The sequence below is a fragment of the Equus przewalskii genome, chromosome 27, assembly GCF_037783145.1.
Source record: "Equus przewalskii isolate Varuska chromosome 27, EquPr2, whole genome shotgun sequence".
In the NCBI taxonomy this organism is placed as follows: domain Eukaryota; kingdom Metazoa; phylum Chordata; class Mammalia; order Perissodactyla; family Equidae; genus Equus; species Equus przewalskii.
The window spans coordinates 37,070,911-37,076,910 of NC_091857.1; positions in this window are offsets into that span (position 1 = coordinate 37,070,911).

Here is a 6,000-nt window from a genome sequence, read left to right on the forward strand (position 1 = left end):
CAGGACAGGGGCCTCGAATGTCAAAGTTAGACCTGGCTCTGGATGGGGAGCAGGGGTCAGGGAGGAGGCAGCCACGGAAATCCACAGCTCCAGGACAGGTGAGCTCACCTCAGAGAGCCTGGGCACCAAAACTCCGTTTTTAAACTCAATGCTAGGAGACACACAAGGAAATTGATCTTTAGAATGTGCATTCTCTCTGGGCAAGTTAATTTTACAGAAAATCTGACACGGACTTTCTTTTTTCTTTTTCTTTTTTTTTTTTGAGGAAGCTTAGCCCTGAGCTAACATCTGCTGCCAACCCTCCTCTTTTTGCTGAGGAAGACTGGCCCTGAGCTAACATCTGTGCCCATCTTCCTCTACTTTATATGTGGGACACCTGCCACAGCATGGCTGGCCAAGCAGTGCCATGTCCACACCAGGGATCTGAACAGGCGAACCCCGGGGCACCAAAGCGGAATGTGTGAACTTAACCGCTGCGCCACCAGGCCGGCCCCTGACATGGACTTTAAAATAGGTGTGTAAGTCCACTCAACACGATAACTTCTATGTTTCTCTTTGGATCTCGTGGGGTCTTGGAGGACTTTTTTGTGTATGGAAAAGACTATTTGCAGCTACCATTTTTTTTTAATTTAATATTTGATTTATCACAGTTATATGTTAAACCCTGCTTTTTCCTTAGACTTTTATGTTCATTTTATCTTATTCTACTTATAAATCTGGGGAATTCTGACAATCATTTGGGGGTGGGAACTTCAAAAACTGTGCTTGTTAAAAGTCCTTAAACATTTTGAAATGCATTTCTTATTTAAAAATATTTCTGTTTCAAGTCCTTTAGTTGTCTCACAAACAAAACTTCTCAGAGAACCTCCAATTTTAACAACCTAAACGTAACAATCCGGTGATTTGTAAGCCACCTGAAATATTTTAATACTCTTTTAAAAACTGTAGTCAAATTCTGTCTTTCAACTTCATATCAAAGATCTAAACCAATTTCTCAAAAACGTTAAATTGGAATCATAAGTCCAATTTGTTGTATTCTCAAATAATCCAAAGTCTCTTAAATATTATAAATATTTTAACCACCAAGCCTGCACAGGTTATCCCTCAACCTGATAACAGTGTCTCCGTACTCTGGCTTTTCCATTCTCCTTATTGGGGATGTGGGAAGATCCACGTTCTGTGGGGCCTGAAGCTCAGACAATGTGGGGGTCCTCCTTGAGAAAAAGACAAACGTATGCATCCGAAATGACCTCCACGGCCTTGAAAGGGGCTCAGGCAGAAAGACTGAAGCTGAAGCTTTTCCATTTCCTGGTAAGTTCAGCTCTGGTCTCTGTTTCTCCTTGAAGCCTCACCTAGGGTTTTGCCTGGGATCTTATTCCACCGTGAGAAGGAGTGAAGCACTGATGCCGGCTACAACGTGGGTGAAACTTGAGAAGTCATGCCACGTGAAAGAAGCCAGTCACAAGGCTGCATATTGCATGATTCCGTTTGTATCATATGTCCACAATAGGCAAATCACAGATTCCTGGTTGCCTTGAGTTGTGTGGCTGGGGGGAGCCGGCGGGATATCTGAGGGACAGCTGAACGGGACAGGGTTTCTTTCTGAGGTGACGAAAATCTTCCAACATTGATTGTGGTGATGGTTGCACATATCTGTGAATATAGCGAACACCGTGGAATGGTACACTTTAAATGGACGATCTGTATGGTATGTGAGTTATATTTCAATAAAGCTGACAAAAAAGTCACTTACCTTCTAACTAGAAATTTGATATTCTGGGCAAGCTGGGATGACCTGTCCAGAATGGAGGTCACTGACTGACCAGAGCCCACCGGTGAGGACTCCTGCCCTGCCTGTGACACCCAAGTGGCCTCTGAGTGCTGAGACCGCGGATAAAAATAAAGTCTGACGCGAGGTGCTACGATGACACTTCAGAACTTTAGGGATGGTGGGAAATCCTAAAGACTATCAGAGAGAACAAGCAGATTACTGACCAGTGGACAAAAATGAGCAGATAGTGAACATTTCATCACCAATAACACACTCCATATGGAGGACGCTCTTCAAAACATCAACCAACCAACCATCACACTAGCGTCTTATCCTCAACAATAGTACGATTGAGAATAAGAGCGAAAATAAAGATACTTTCAGACAAGGAAAGATTGATGGAGCTTTCCACTCACCATCTCTCATGAAAAGAATGTGAACAGACGACCTTGAGTATGCAGCAAATTGAAATGCAGGGACGGCAGGTGATTCAAGAAATAGCAGAGAGCACAGAAATTGACAAAATGACAGGAAATTAAATTTTCTATTGACAGAAAGTGTGGCAGGCAGAATAACATCCCCTCCAAAGATGCCCATGCCCTGATCCCCAGCACCTACGACTATGTGACCTTACTTGACAAAAGGGGCTTTGCTGGTGTGATTAACGTAAGGACCTCAAGATGGGAGATGATCCTGGATTGTCCAGGTGGGCCCAACTTAATTATGAAATAACCTTTCCAGGGTCAGGGTAAGAGACAAATGTGACTATTGAGCAAAGACCAGAGAGGCAACGTGGCTGCCTTTGAAGATGTAGGATGAGGCTGCAAGCCAAGGAAACTGGAAAAGGCAAGAAAACAGATTCGTCCCTGAAATCTGCAGAGAGGAACACAGCCCTGCTGATACCTTGGTTTTAGCTCAGTGAGATCCGTGTCAGGCTTAGGATCCCCAGAACCGAAAGATAATACATTTGTATTACTTATCCCACCAAGTTTGCAGTAATTTGTTACAGTAGCAATAGGAAAAAAAAAAAGAAAGAAAGAAGCACACACATCTTTTTTTGTGTGTTTAAAAGTAGTGAAACCAGAACTGTCGGTGATGATAGCGATCCTTAGAGGTGTGGTATAAGAGTGTCCATGTCTCCTGGAGGAGGAGAATAGAAATATTGGTTTTCTTTATGTTTTAAAGGAAATCTGTAGCAAAGTGAGCATGTTCAAGAAAGACCATCGCTCAAAGAACAGTAATTACGCTAACATGGAACAGCTCAGGGAACCACAGAAAGACTGATGGAATCGATCAGAAAGAGAGGAACAGCCAGCCCCACACCTGGGTGGGAGACTGATCCAGGCTGGAAGTGTTGTGACAACAGTGAGGGAAAGAGGGATTATTCAGTCCTCATTCCTGGGACCTGGTCTGGGAGGCCAACGGCTTTGAGAGTTGGGACCACTGGATGGACCTGTGCCGGGCCCCCACCCTCCAGACTTAAGGCCACTTCCGTTCTCCAGACACGGCTCTATGAGAAAAGCCCCAGGGAGGCTGCTGTCCAGGAGGCTGTAGGGGACATGGGGCTGGGGCGAGGCTCTTAGGGAGTGGGGTGGGGGACACGGACACCTGTGTCCATATCTGGGCTACCAGGAGGCCCGGCCAGCGATGGGCAGGAAGAGGCCCAGGCCCTGAGAGTGCCAATGTACTCATCAGGGCACCTGTGCACACTTATTCAGTGGTCCAGGCCCCGATCTGAGACCCATTTGGGTGTCCGTTCCACCCTAGGGTCTGCTCTTAGCTAAGGAATCCTTACAGCCTGAGTGGTGGGCCGTATCTCTATTTTACAGAGGAGAGAAAAGATGCTCTGAGATGCGGAGTCAGTTGTGCTGCCTTGCGCTTTCATAAGTGGCTGGGCCGGGATTTGAACCGAGGTCTCTGAAGGTCTCTCTGACTCAAACACTTGAGCTTCAGACAACACCGGTCATGAAACACCCTCCCAGACATTTGCCAAGACAGACGAAGTGAAGCGAGCTAGCAACCGTCTATCCCAGTTCAGAAGTCTGGGGCTGTGTAAGGGAGGGGAAAGCTCAGGGGAAAGAACTGTGTTTCAATGCAGATGCTCTATTTCTGCATTCAGAGAAGAAAGACGGCTCCGAACAGGCTCTCCCTGGAGGGTTGGAAGCATTTCTGAGAAAGGTTTGGGGAGATAGGCTCCTGAATGGGGCTTCGAGCTGCCTTTGGTGAGCCCCTGGGGGCCGTGGAGGCTGGCCAGGGCTACGCAGCAAAGATAGTGTTAAGGTAGCCAATATTTAGATCTTCATCTTCCAAATTTGCCTGAGGTGTGCACTTCCTAGGTCTTGGCTCCAAACAGGGCTGAGGAAGGACCCGAATGAGCTGTCAGTTGACCCAGTGTGTGCCAAACCCTGCTGGAGACAGTTAGGGACATTAACTCAGGCATCCTCCCCACCCTGTGAGATGAATACTACTGTGCCCGCTTGACAGATGGGAAAACTGAGACAGAGGGGTTTAATAGCTGCCCTAGGTCAGACAACTGAGAACTGTGGGGCAGGAGTGTGGACCTAGGTGCCTGGCTCATATGATGAGATTCTGGCAAATCACTTGGAAGGACTTCAAAGACGGGGGACGCGGCTTGACAAAGCCCCTTTACTCTCACTTACTTATTTAGGCGAGCGAGTTGTCTCAGCACTTATACATTTATAGATCAAAGAAGAGGAATCAAATTGATGCCCAACTGTCTCACTCATCCGTAGAAACCTACACAAAGTGGGGAAATTGGAGCAGCCACTCGCCTGGATTCCCGTGACAATCTGAGTCCACGCTCACCACGGTCGGGCAGCACCCAGCTCCACCGAGCTTCTGTCTTGGAGCGGGAAGGCCAGGTTGGGATGTGATGTAAATTTGAATTGTGTGTGTGTGGTTTCCATTCTCGTCTCAGTCCATCTCATTAACAGATGCATTTCCAATAAAGAGTTGTTAAATATGGACGTTGCGATCGCATCAAAATTTACTCTGTGTACCTACCCTGTGCCATCCACTGTGCGCTAATGCTTGTGAGGGTGACTCCAGTTCAGGGGCTGTTTTCCACACTTGGGGCCGTATGTCTCAGGGAATTTTGAAATCACATTTTCTTCTAGGGGAGTATGATGGGTTAACCCCCAAAACCATAAATACATACTGTCAAATCAAAAACAAATCCAGACTAAAAAAACAAACAAACAAAAAACAAATCCAGACTTAGTAAGCAGAGACTTTATTCGAAAGGATGTTGCAAGGGAGGGAAAGGGAGCTGTCGCCATAGGAAGAGGCTCTGCCCACATGTTTCAAGGATCTCAAGAGCCAGGCAAAAGGGCTTCTCTTTCCTAGAGAGGAGTAAACAAAACTAGCAAGAGCCGGGTATGGGGCAGGGAGATGGAGGAGAGACGACAGGATCCAAGGTCGGTCTGAGATGCCGGTTTCTTCCCATGAGGGGCTGTCTGCTGGCTCAAGCCAAAGGTCAGGGACCCAGTGGAAGGAGAGAACCTTTATTCTCTGGTTAACAAGGATTTTGTTCCGATGGCTCAGTAGGGATCAGCAGTTCAGCAAATCATTTATGAGGCAAAGAAGGGGACTTTGCAGGGTCTCCTAGGTAAACAAGGGGACATCTGTGAGTCTTACTAAGTCTGATGGGACGGCCGTTCCTTGCAGTAAACTATTTATAGGAACACAAAAGGCTAAGGGCGTTTCTTAACCTTCAGGCAAGATTCAACCTTGTCAATATTTAATATATTACATTCGGATGAAATGGTAGGGGTGGTGGGATGGAAATGCAAGTTCGGGGAGAAAAGAATCCACGTAAAATTCCCAACCAAAAGAAGAGTTGGTTCTTGTGCTTTTTAAATGGCCAGCGGCTGGTGTCAAATCGCTAGATTATTTGGACTCAACTGGATACATTTTAAAGAAGATAAAATTTTTATATAAAGTGTCAATATTCAAAATAGGCTGGATTCCATACTGCACCAGTTAAGTCAGCGGGTCCCATCAAGGGCGGGGGCAGCCTGTCAATCAAGGAGAGGGGCTTGGAGGATGGAAGAGGTCAGGTGCTCTGGGCTGCAGCCCTTGGCCTGGAGGCTGGGGCGACTCCTCTGGACCGATCGACTTAGCACGCACACTTGCCTCCCCATCTCTGAACTGAAGCGCCTCCCGAACCCTAACAGGGCACGCTCAGCCCTGGCCACAGAGGCTCCAGA